This window comes from Chaetodon trifascialis, chromosome 4 (assembly GCF_039877785.1).
Source record: "Chaetodon trifascialis isolate fChaTrf1 chromosome 4, fChaTrf1.hap1, whole genome shotgun sequence".
In the NCBI taxonomy this organism is placed as follows: Eukaryota; Metazoa; Chordata; class Actinopteri; order Chaetodontiformes; family Chaetodontidae; genus Chaetodon; species Chaetodon trifascialis.
Genome location: NC_092059.1, coordinates 31,579,156 through 31,593,160, shown reverse-complemented (window position 1 = coordinate 31,593,160; position 14,005 = coordinate 31,579,156).

Below are 14,005 nucleotides of genomic sequence, written 5' to 3'. Positions count from 1 at the left end.
TTATGTGTGTTGAGTCATTTTCTTTCGAGTCACGTGTCTTTCTTAAAGGACTTGATGAGGCAATTACTGCATGTTCTCTTCAGTAAAAGAAAAACAGAATAATTGTATTTTTGGCTAGCTCATTTTGATTTTTTTTAATAAATATTATTTATTAGGACTTGATATGTTTTACTTTTGTAATTTGCTTTGTTATGACAATATGAATATTTTCAAGTGTGAAAGAATTGGGATCATTATTATAAAAACTGTTATTAAGAAAACTTGATTTCGAGAGATATGTAGTACTCATGACCATGACATTTTCAACCCACTATCTGTGTCCCTTTTGGTAAAAGAAAGTATTGTTAGAGTATGATAAACAATGGTTTGGTATGAAATTACTGTCTTAATGACCATGCAATTGGGAAATTTGTCAGGGTTTTAATTTAAAAATTCTACATCAGACCTCCCTGAAATTGTGTGAGTGACACGCTGAGGTGATGTACTATCATTCTGAATCCTAATTGGTCTGTGGAAACAGGGCGTTTCCTTTTAATATCAATCTGAATTTAGATGTAAATACTGAAAATATTGGATGTTTCTCAGGGCTTTAATTTTGAAATTCTACATCAGACTTCCCTGAAACATTGTGAGTGACACACTGAGGATGGGTACTATCATTCTGAATCATAATTGCTCTGTGGAAACAGGGCGTTTCCTTTCCATATCAATCACAATTAGGTGTAAATACTGGAAATATCCTTATATTAATTGCACATATTGAATTCCCTCCTGTGGTTTTATTTAAATACTTCATAGATGAATTGATTAAAAATTCATTAATTGATTCACAACCACGGGCTGCACGGTGGTGCAGCAGGTAGTGCGCGTGCCTCACAGCAAGAAGGTTGCCGGTTCGATCCCCGGGTCAGGCGGGGCCTTTCTGTGTGAAGTTTGCATGTTCTTCCCGTGCATGCGTGGGTTCTCTCCGGGTACTCCGGCTTCCTCCCACAGACCAAAAACATGCTCATTAGGTTAATTGATGACTCTAAATTGTCCGTAGGTGTGAGTGTGAGTGTGAATGGTTGTTTGTCCTTGAATGTGGCCCTGCAATCGGCTGGCGACCAGTTCAGGGTGTACCCCGCCTCTCGCCCATTGTAGCTGGGATAGGCTCCAGCCCCCCGCAACCCCGAAAGGGATAGGCGGTATAGATAATGGATGGATGGATGGATTCACAACCACGCCATTAGACAGGCTGAGCGATCGAATCTGTGCGATCAAGTCCACAAGAAGGTTCCTTTTATTTTGAAATCAGTCCTTAATGCAGCCTTACCGTAATGGTTAGTATATACGCGCACCACAAAACAAGTGGGGGCTAGATTGACAATGGTTTTCGAAGTGGAGGCTGGCTTGACTGCAGTGCAATTTCAGTACGTTTTTAGGGCCACGAGGTGAATCCTCAATCCATATTGTTATCCTGCGTGTTTTTTCTTCTTATTATTCTTCCTCTTCCGTGTCAAATTTCAATTCGCTACTTGTCCTACAGCTTTGAGAGCACCCAGGCGAATATATCAAAACGTGTGTCTTGATCGGGATCGGATAAATTTCACATAAAGAATGAATGGGAGGAGGTCAAAAAACTAAAGCTCAGCCAGCTGTGGCCTTCACGCTCAGCCAGCTGTGCCCTTCATGAGGATTTGAGGTGGTTGTGTGAACATTCATTCATTCATATTAGCAGGAAAACTGAATAAGCGAGCGAGGCACACAGAGCGCGAGCTCCACTTAACAGCAGCCGACTTCAACACTTCCTTTTAAACACCGCTGAATTTTTCTCGAACCTTGGAGAAAGCCGTGGTTCAGAGACCAAAACACCTGTTCAAAGTCGCGACCAGCAAACAAACTTTCAAGCTCGGCGGAAGCGTTTGTTTCGATCGCCGAGCGACCAGGGGCCTCATGTACAGAGGGTGCGTACGCACAAAAACGTGCCGTACGCTCTTTTTCAAGGCAAATTTCAGATGTATCAAGAGTGAAATGACCGTGGAAGCTTCATGGCTGGCGTACGCACGTTTCTACAGCTGTTGATCCTGTGGTGACATTAGAGGTGATGCTGGGATGTGCACATCAGAGACACATGAACAATTAACACTGATGAACCATTAACACACCCACTCGCGGGGGGGGGGGCTGCGCGTCCTCGGCCGGGGGGCGGGGCGGTAAGGAGAGAACTCTGTTCCATGCAGGGAGCACCAGGCCCATTCCCTACGATATTTTTCAATGTGCAATATGTTGACCCAGTCAGGATGAGTCATGGTTGGTAAAAAACTGTACAAGACTGACTTTAGTGATGTAGTTAGGTGTAAAATATGAATAAAATGACATGCTGCATGACTGGCTTTATTTTCACTCTCACATTTAACTTCATTACGTACAAATTTACAAGTGGATCACCGATATTGTCTCCAAGTGTATTTTGGGTAAAATCGTCATCAACCGTCTACCACGTCATCATCAATCATTTGTCAACAGAGTGCAAACTAGGTGGAGCATTTTTACGGACTAAGCTAAACATGAGTGGCAGTTGCCTGTGAATATTCTCATTCATCCAGGTCATTGTAAGCTTCAGGGCATTGATACGTTCGCAAGTGGACTTTGTCAGTTTGTCTTGGAAGACGTTTCGCCCCTCATCCGAGCAGGCTTCATGCGCATCAGACTAGATAGGACAGCTCTAGTCTAATGAAATGGTGTTAGATTCAAGTATTTATCCTCTAAGTGAGGCCAACCCCCAAGAATGGGACACTAACGAGGCAGACGACTGTCGTTGACACCCAAGGGTTGCACCCTACCCCGCCTTAATGGGGGATTGTTTGCCTCACAATAGAGTGATACCTTGATTTTGGGGGTGGCCCCAGCCTTACTGAAGGCTTTTAGCCTTGTGTCAAAAATGTAGTATGTGTGCTTGTAAGCCCCGCTGTTGCAGACGTGTTTCATTTTCATTTTCAATTTTATTTGTATAGCGCCAAATCACAACAGAAGTTGTCTCAGGACACTTTCCATATAGAGCTGGTACAGACCAAGCACTTTTATCTACAGAAAACCAACAATTCCCCCATGAGCAAGCACTTGGCGACAGCGGTGAGGAAAAACTTCCTTTTAACAGGCAGAAACCTCGGACAGAACCAGACTCTGGGTGGGCGGCCATCTGCCTCGACCGGTTGGGTGTGTATGTTGTAAAGAAATGTTATCATGAGCTTTATTGGGTTTAAAGGGCCCGGTCATGTGCCCGGCCCCGGCCCGGCACTGATTTTTTCCGCTAGTGCTAGGGGTCATTCCTGGATTAAGAGAAACATAACTGATTATTTCTTTCTAAAACATTTCAATCACTTTACAAAACTTTTCACCAAATCCAAATTTTTTTTAGTCTCAGAAAGGAGTGTTCTACAGAATCGAAAGCTTTGAAAAAGTCCATGAAATGAATGAGACTTTCTGAATCAATAAGTGATTGGTAGTCCAGCATATCCAGTATTAATCTCACATTATTGTGTATATGTCTACCTTTAATGAAGGCTGACTGAAACTCATCAACCAGATTGACCAGTACATTTTTAAGTCGATTTGTATATACAAGAGCTACTAATTTGTAGTCACTGCAAACAAGAGTTATTGGTCTCCTGCTGTCTAGGTTCAGTAAGTCCTTATTAGGTTTGGGTAGTAGTGTTATCAACCCAGTTTTCATTGTGCATAAGCATCCTTTTCCTATACATTCCAAAAAAGCTTTATGTAATAGATATTTAATGTCATTCCAAAAGTGTTTATAAAACTCTGATGTTATGCCATCTATTCCTGGTGACTTTCCATTTTATCATCTTTTTTAGTGCACTTTCCAATTCTGATGTAGTAAGATCCTCTTCTAAAATTCTTTTTATCTTCTTCATTAACATTTTTATGTTATCTTTGACTGTTTCAGATAATATGTCACAGTCTTCTTTTTGGAAATTGGATTTGTATAAATTGTTATAAAAAAAAAGCCATATTTCATCATTTACCTGTTTTTGGTCATCAGTAATAGTATCATTTTTCCTGTTTATTTATTCTCATTTTACTCTGTCTATGCTTTTCTAATCCTTTTTTTTCCCCTAGTTCTATCCATCTGGTTCTTGATTTTATAAACACTCCATTAGCTTTTTCCATATCATTGTTACAGGCGTTGTGCGTTAAATCCTGTTTAATTTGTTCATTCATGAGCATCTCCAGTTCAGCAGCATGGGAACCGTGACGTCATCGGGGATTCCCTTTCGCGGCAGCTCCTGATTCGGAGATGCCTCCCGACCGTCCCGGACCCGTCCCCCCGATGAGTGTACTGACCAATCCTGTGGTTCCACCTGTATGGGGTAAGGTTACTGTCAAAAGTTTTGTGCGTGGACATAAAAATCGTGCACGTATTAAAAATGTGTGCGTGTTAGTCTGTAGTTGTGCATAAATAAAAAAATTGTAAACTCTTGTTTAAGTCAAATCATGCATAGATTATGCAGTGTATAAATTATCTGTGAGAATGCAACTTGTAAAGTTACAACTTTCCAAAATGACAAATACGGATTGCAGTTTATGGACGTACGCTTCCTTCAGAATGAATACGAATCTGACAAGCATGAAGTAACTGTCAAAACTACGTCACGAGGTCACAGGCATTATGTATCGAGTGGAAGATAACATCGATTCTACAAACTGCGCATGCGTGAAAGATGGCGGCAAGGGATTGCAACTTAGCTAACATTTTTTGTTATTTGAATTTGTCATTTTGCTTTGAACATAAAGATACCTTTTCTTTTAAAACTATTTCTCCACTGAAAACAAAATTTCAAAACAGAAAACAACATTTGTGTTTCACATCAGTGTTTTTTCCCCTTTATTTAACTTATCTAACACAAGTATAGATTATACTGTACAACCTCAGTTCTGTTGTTATTAGCACTTCAGGTTACCTGAGATAAAGCCATTTGCCTTTTTTGTCCATTTGTCAGGGCTCAACTCGTATGCCATCTATGATAGCATATCCCTCCTTCAGGAAAGCCTTTCTGCCGTTACGCCTGGCCTCTTCCACTCTTGGCCACAACTTGGCTCTGGCCTCTCGTTCCTCTTTGGAAAAGTCCTCCCTGAAGTGGATGTTCAGTTCTTTGCAGACTCTTGCATCTTTGGACTTCTTTCCAGATGTTGCTCCTGGCTGTCCGCGTTGCAAACTGAATGATGATGGGCCTCGGCATTTTGTTGTATGCTGCATAATTTTTCTTTCCCAGACGATGAACCGTGTTGACCAACTCCCGGATTTTGTCCACTGCCACTGGAATCACCCTGGTCAGGATCCCAATTACAACCTTTTTTACATCTTCGTTATCTTTCTCCGGCAAGCCCAGTTGCCTCAGATCCCATCTCCTCTTGTATCTGGCGTTTTCTTTGCACATTTCTGTCAACATTAGGTTTTCTTTCTTCAGAGAGGCTATTAGTTTTTGCATTTTTTCAATTTCCTCCTTGTTTTCCTTAACCGCTTGTGTGTTAGCCTCTATGCGGAGTTCAAAGCTCTTGAGACGCTTGTCCTGTGTGTCAAGTACTGTTTGATGCTTTGTAGATGCTATCGTTGCTAATGTTAGCTTCTCTATCTCTCATTTTGTCTCTCTTCTTCAGTCTTTTGGGATCAGGACTGTGAAGCGGTGTGTGTTCATTCAAAAGAGTTACCGTGCTCTCTTCCATGTCTTCAAACTCCTGAATGTCTTCTTCATCACACACCTCTTTGAATACTGTCAAGTTGTAATCATGGTCTTGCATGCTAGCTTGTTTTGTAGCCTTATCCATGCTGTCAGTCAGATTAACATTTTTTTCACAGCTGGAGTCTAGAAACTTACTTTACAGTGTTGTGTTAATCTTAATGTTGCGTTAGGTTAGATATTTTGATCTAGAATGACATTTTTAGGACGAAATTAACTTTTTCTTTCAGACCCTGCTAAAGGTGCAGCTGCTCATTCCGCCATCTTGATTCCCCCCCAGCAGCACTTGCTGGAGTTGTACATGGGTGTTACAAATGTGCCACAATTATCAACCAATGAGAAAACTCGGGGGCAGGTGGGTACATTCTGATTGGCTGCTTCGGCTCCAATGAGGTTGCAGCATCCCAGTGGAGTTGTGTTGCTTCCCACCAAAGGTCAAGACAGACGAAAATTGATTGGATGAAAACACATTTTCGGTCAGTATTTCACTCTAAATATTAGTATTATTGAATGATATTACATTATAATGATGCCTGCTGCGTTAATTTGATTAACATTAACGTTACACGTCCATGTATCTTGAGACATCGGCCACTGAGTGACATTTTTCACTCATATCCCGCTTTAGCAATCCTGGCTGCTGCTAGCTTCAGACGATGTCTTCTGAACAAACCACAGCCACATGTAAGTAGTTTCTACTTTAGTATTATGTCATGTTTTATGAACCTTTATGAAATTCTGTTTGTTTTTGTCTGTACACTTTTAGCCTATAAACCAAGTTAGCTATCTTGATAGTTAGGTAAGTTAGGTCAGTTAGTTAATGTCGGGGAGAAAAGCAGAAGCTTACTAACATTAACGTTACTTACATGATAGTTGGCAAAACTGACAGTGAAAAAAAAAAGTTACAGTTACAAGTTACAGCACTTACAGTTTGTTTACGGTTACATTTGTAATCGTACCTTTCTTTGAAAGATTGCTGTAGATTTGTAGGACTGTTTTAGAAAAATTACCATAAGGCATACTGTAACCTGAGATGTCAAATACAACACATGGCTGACCATGAGTCCCTTTTTTCTTTTATTTCTTATTGATCTCTCTGTCCAACAGAATACACAGCAGTTGACGGAGAGACTTCTCATCAGACTGCAATCTGCCTTAAACCAGCAACCACTAAATCTGGATTATTTGGAGTTCCTAACTCGCCATGATCTTATACTATTTGGATCATTCTCTGAGCAGACAGGAGGTGTATCAGAGATTACAGAGACACTCCAAAACCTCCATCACATTGTCCAGAGGGAAATTAATGCCAGCTCTATGCCTATTGTGGAACAGGAAAAAAAAGCTCAGTAGTAAGTGCAGGTCCTGGTCACCCCAAAATTGTAATAGAGAAAGAAAAACCGAAGAGTTTGCTGGACACACATCTGCCAGTCTTCTGCATTGCAAAATGCCTTGGTGTTTTAAGGACTGTTTACAGGAGAATGCAAGAATTTGGCTTGTCAGTAAGAGGATCATACAGTTCTGTGACTGACCTTGACAACATAATTTCAGGTGTTAAAATTCAGATGCCAAATGCTGGATACCGAATGGTTCAAGGCCATCTGGATTCACTGGGCCTTCGCATTCAGTGGTGGAGAATGATGGCCTCCATGCACCAAGTTGATGCTGCAGGGATCTTCTCACGGATCCTTGATCTGGAGCGTGTTGTGCAAAGAAGTTATTCTGTCTGCGGCCCTCTCTCCTTGGTCCACATTGATACAAATCACAAAATGATAAGGTAGGGTAAAGCCTGTTTATGCAATTATCTACATACAGAATATTGGGAGTGGAGTCATGTCATTTAAGAACAGCCTTAGTTATATTTCAACCTTTTCTCCCCTCTTGAACAGGTACAATATTGCGTAATTTGTAGTCACTGCAATGATGCGTGTGTGTGTGTATGCGTGACCAGGTATTTATTACGTTGTGGGGACAAAACTCTGTTTACACAGTCACATTGTGGGGACTGACCTCCCTTATGGGGACAAAATGCAGGTCCCCTTAATGTAAATCATTAAATTTTAGGGTGCAGACTGAGGATAGGGTTACGGGTTAGGTAAGGTTAGGTTAGGTTAGGTTAGGTTAGGGTACAGGGTTAGGAATAGGCAAATAGTGGTTATGGTTAAGGGTAAGGCTCTAGGAAATGAATGTAAGTCTATGTAATGTCCCCACAAGTAATATAAGCACAAAATGTGTGTGTGTGTGTGTGTGTGTGTGTGTGTGTGTGTGTGTGTGTGTGTGTGTGTGTGTGTGTGTGTGTGTGTATGTGCATTTATGTGTAAGTCTGTATGTTTGTATAAATATATGTATTGTATGCATATATATGTATGATTGTGTTTATGTATATATATATGTATGTGCGTGTATGTATGTATGTGTGTGTGTGTGTGTGTGTGTGTGTGTGTGTGTGTGTATAGATAGATATAGATATATAGATATAGAGTTGTAAGGATGGTGATGGTGATGATGATGATGATATAAATGATGACCAGGGGCCCGTTGCACAATTCAATTTTCAATTCAATTCAATTCAATTTTATTTGTCTTTCCATATAGAGCTGGTACAGACCAAGCTCTTTTATCTACAAAGAAACCAACAATTCCCCCATGAGCAAGCACTTGGCGACAGTGGCGAGGAAAAACTTCCTTTTAACAGGCAGAAACCTCGAGCAGAACCAGACTCTGGGTGGGCGGCCATCTGCCTCGACCGGTTGGGTGAGAGAGGAAGAGCAAGAGAGGGAGAGTGAGACAGACAGACAGACAGACAGACAGACAGACAGACAGACAGACAGACAGACAGACAGACAGACAGAAATGCAGCCAGAAAGAGAGAGAGAGACAAGCCTGAGCCAGCCCTAACTATAAGCTTTATCAAAAAGGAAAGTTTTAAGCCTACTCTTAAATGTAGAGACAGTGTTGGCCTCCCGGACAAAGGCTGGAAGATGGTTCCACAGGAGAGGAGCTTGATAGCTAAATGCTCTGACTCCTGTTCTGCTTTTTGAGACTTTAGGAACCATAAGTAGACCTGCATTCTGGGAACGCAGTGTTCGAGTAGGGCAATAAGGTACTATGAGCTCTTTAAGATAAGAAGGTGCCTGGCCATTTATGGCTTTGTAAGTAAGGAGGAGAATTTTAAACTCCATTCTAAACTTTACAGGGAGCCAGTGCAAAGTGGCGAGTATTGGAGAAATATGATCTCGCTTCCTGGTTTTTGTCAGAACACGTGCTGCAGCGTTCTGGAGCAACTGGAGAATATTCAGCAACGAATTTGGGAATAAGGGATAAGGGATTAAGCCGGGATATGTTGGTTATCCTGGCTCAATTTATCCGTGATCCGGTTGCACAAAAGGAGGATAGCTGAAAGTGGGATATGTTATGGGATAAGTTAGCATGGAGATTTATTCTGTGGAGCTAGCCTGCTCCAGACCAGGCTAAGTTCCAGGATCTATTTAATCTCATCCCTTATCTCAGTCAACAGTCATCACAAACGGAAACCAACAGTTATTCCACTGCCCACTACACATTGTTATCACATTTAACTAGATCCACAGTCATTATTCAATTCAATTCAATTCAATTCAATTTTATTTGTATAGCACCAAATCACAACAGAAGTTGTCTCAGGACACTTTCCATATAGAGCTGGTACAGACCAAGCTCTTTTATCTACAAAGAAACCAACAATTCCCCCATGAGCAAGCACTTGGCGACAGTGGCGAGGAAAAACTTCCTTTTAACAGGCAGAAACCTCGAGCAGAACCAGACTCTGGGTGGGCGGCCATCTGCCTCGACCGGTTGGGTGAGAGAGGAAGAGCAAGAGAGGGAGAGTGAGACAGACAGACAGACAGACAGACAGACAGACAGACAGACAGACAGACAGAAATGCAGTCAGAGAGAGAGAGAGAGAGAGAGAGAGAGAGAGACAGAGACAGAGAGACAGACATGCAGTCACAGTAACAGTGACAGTGGATGTAATAACAGCAGTAGCAGTTGCAGTGGATGTCAGGCAGGGCCAAGGCAGGAGATGCAGCTGAAATCCACAATCCAGATTCAGCCACTGTCCATGGGAACCTGCAAGACGACAAAGCACAGAGACTCCGGGGAAGGAGCTAAGTTAGTAACACGCTGTGGTAGGACATGAGAGCGTGCGGATGTAGAGGGACAGAAGGACAGGGGAGCTCGGTGTATCTTTGGCTGTCCCCCGACAGTCTAATCCTATAGCAGCATAACTAGGGGCTGGTCCAGGACAAGCCTGAGCCAGCCCTAACTATAAGCTTTATCAAAAAGGAAAGTTTTAAGCCTACTCTTAAATGTAGAGACAGTGTCTGCCTCCCGGACAAAGACTGGAAGATGGTTCCACAGGAGAGGAGCTTGATAGCTAAATGCTCTGACTCCTGTTCTGCTTTTTGAGACTTTAGGAACCATAAGTAGACCTGCATTCTGGGAACGCAGTGTTCGAGTAGGGCAATAAGGTACTATGAGCTCTTTAAGATAAGAAGGTGCCTGGCCATTTATGGCTTTGTAAGTAAGGAGGAGAATTTTAAACTCTATTCTTAACTTTACAGGGAGCCAGTGCAAAGTGGCGAGTATTGGAGAAATATGATCTTGCTTCCTGGTTTTTGTCAGAACACGTGCTGCAGCGTTCTGGAGCAACTGGAGAATATTCAGCAACGAATTTGGGCAGCCTGATAGTAAAGAATTGCAATAATCCAGCCTGGAAGTTACGAATGCATGGACTAGTTTTTCTGCATCATTTTGAGACAAAATATGCCTGATTTTTGCGATATTACATAGGTGAAAAAAGGCAGTCCTTGAAATTTGTTTTACATGGGAGTGAAAGGACATGTTTTGGTCAAAGATAACTCCCAGATTCTTTACAGTGGTGCTGGAGGCCAGCGCAATGCCATCCATAACTGCTATGTCATCAGAAAGTGACTTTCTAAGATGTTTAGGGCCTACTACTATAACTTCAGTTTTGTCCGAGTTTAGCATCAGAAAATTGCAGGTCATCCAGGTCTTTATGTCATGAAGACATGCTTGTAGTCTAGTTAACTGACTGGTTTCTTCCGGTTTCATTGATAAATATAGCTGGGTATCATCTGCATAGCAATGAAAATTTATTGAGTGCTTCCTGATAATCTTACCTAAAGGAAGCATATATAAGGTGAATAGAATTGGTCCAAGCACAGAACCCTGCGGAAGCTGACTTTAGTGAGCACAGAGGAGTCGTCATTAACGCGTACAAACTGAGAGCGATCTGACAAGTAGGATTTGAACCAGCTTAGCGCAGTTCCCTTAATGCCAATGAAATGTTCCAGTGTCTGCAATAGGATGCCATGGTCAATGGTGTCAAATGCAGCACTAAGATCCAGTAAGACTAGTACAGAGACAAATCCTTTATCAGATGCAATTAGAAGGTCATTTGTAACTTTAACCAGTGGTGTCTCTGTGCTATGATGCACTCTAAATCCTGACTGGAAATCCTCGAATAAACTATTATTGTTTAGAAAGTCGCACAGCTGATTGGCAACTGCTTTCTCAAGAGTTTTTGAGAGAAAGGGAAGGTTGGATATCGGTCTATAGTTGGCTAAAACCCCTGGATCAAGAGTAGGCTTTTTCAGTAGCGGTTTTATCACAGCTACTTTAAAGGACTGTGGTACGTAGCCTGTTGATAAAGAGAGATTGATCATGTCTAAAACTGAAGAGTCAATTAGAGGTAATACTTCTTTAAACAGCTTAGTCGGGATAGGATCTAAAATACAGGTAGATGATTTTGATGATGAAATTATTGAAATTAGTTGGTGAAGGTCAACAGGAGTAAAACAGTCTAAAACTGCGACAGGCTGAGTAACAGTTTCTACGATTTCTGCGTTTGAAGACAGAACAGTACCTGTTAACGGCAGGAGTCGATGAATTCTGTCTCTAATAGTTAGAATTTTATCATTAAAGAAGCTCATGAAGTCATTACTGTTCAGAGCTAAAGGAATACATGGTTCAACAGAATTATGGCTCTCTGTCAGCCTGGCTACAGTGCTGAAGAGAAACCTGGGATTGTTCTTATTTTACTCTATTAGTGCAGAGTAATCGGCTGCCCTGGCACTGCGGAGGGCTTTCCTGTATATTTTAAGACTGTCTTGCCAGGCGGACCGAAATTCTTCCAAATTGGTAGAACGCCATTTCCTTTCTATTTTCCGTGAAGTTTGCTTTAATTTGCGGGTTTGAGGAGTATACCATGGAGCTAACCTCCTCTGTTTAATTTTCTTCTTTTTTAGGGGAGCAACAGAGTCAAGTGTCATACGCAACGATCCTGTAGCACTATCAACCAGGAAGTCAATCTGGGAGGGACTAACGTTAGCATAAGACTCCTCTGTTGTATTGAGACATGGCATTGAATTAAATACTGATGGGATCATATCCTTAAATTTAGCTACAGCACTATCAGACAGGAGTCTGGTATAAGAATTTTTGCCTACTGGCTGGTAGTCTGGTAATATGAATTCGAAAGTTATCAAATGATGGTCTGATAAAAGAGGATTCTGTGAGGAGACTATTAAGTCTTCGATTTCAATACCATATGTCAGAACAAGGTCGAGGGTGTGGTTAAAACAGTGAGTCGGTTCATGTACATTCTGGCGGAAGCCAACTGAGTCTAATACTGAGATAAACGCAGTGCTAAGGCTGTCATTATCAATGTCGACATGTACATTAAAGTCACCTACAATAATTACTTTATCTGCTTCAAGAACTAAACTTGATAGAAACTCTGAGAACTCAGCTATAAATTCGGAGTAAGGACCAGGAGAGCGGTATACTACAACAAATAAAAGTGGCTGCACTGTTTTCCACACATTATTTAAACACAAACACAAAACATAAACATCATTAATTTCAATTTTAATGAATTTCATTAATTTCAATCATTGTAGATAAATGATCAAAGAGAGTAGTAACATGATGTTCCTTTATTGAATAAGGATAAATCAAAGCATCAGTTCCTTTCCAAACTGAAGTCACACAGTGACTCTACAAGATAGAAAGCACAGAATCAAAGCATATTATACAACACAAGAATAAATACACATTCAAAGGTCTGTATATAATACACCCTGCATGTCTGCACACTGAAATAAATGCAGGACAAATCCGTACACAAGTGAACAGACAAATGAATGGATGCAGTAGCCTCCCTGCAAGCTTGTATACACACAGTATACAGCACAAACATAAGAGTGTTAGCTTTGGAGCTCGGTTCTTTATTGGAAGCTCAAGAACGGTCCGGAGAAGTCTTCAGTTCACAGTCAAAGTATTTATTGTAGGTCACAGGCAAAGCAATGCAGCGCTGGACTCAGACTGATAGAGCTCCCTCAAGATCTCAGCCAGAATGAGCACCGTTCACAGACAATCGTTCACATTTAAGGAGTTGGGATTGACCAGCCCCGCACATTAATTAGTTCAGGACATTCTAGACATCTTCAAGTACCAGCCTCTAACCATGTGATAAGTAATCCATATGTGTGTCTGTGTGTTGTGTCAGGCGTGAAGATAATATTTGCAGACATCGTAAATAAGGAGGAGAGGTGCCATGAACATCTTGTTTGCCACTACTGATTGTCTCTGGGGATATGATATTTATGACTCAGGGCAGGCCTTCTATCACAGTGAAAAGATGTTTTTGTATGCCAGAGCATAAAACAGGATGTTAGAGTGTTAAACAAGATGTTCCCTGTAACAAGAGGCCAAATTAATCTAAAGTGAAAAAAAAATAACAAACACCACACAAATTCCTCTGCCAATGCAAGCCATATTTAACTGAAATTCACAGCATGCGTCTCTGCCAATGCAGAACACGTTTAACTGAAATTTAAACATATTGGTCCCTGACCAGCTGTCGTCATCAGGGAAGATGGCAGGATTGTCCCAGTCCATGTGTGATGGCGCTCTGGGGGCCCTCTCCTTCCTCAGGCAGGCCACATTGTGGAGGACAGCACAGGCCACAGTGATGTCACATGCCCTCAAAGGGCTGACCCGTAAGTCATGAAGACATTGAAAGCGTGCCTTCAAGAGGCCAAAGGTCATTTCAATCCTGGCCCTTGTCCTGGCATGGGCATGATTGTAGGCCTGCTGTGCTTCCTGGGGGTCTGTGTATGGTGTCAGGAGAAAAGGCTGGCAGGCATACCCCCTGTCCCCCAGCAAGACACCAGAGAATTCACCTGTCAATACAAAATCTCATC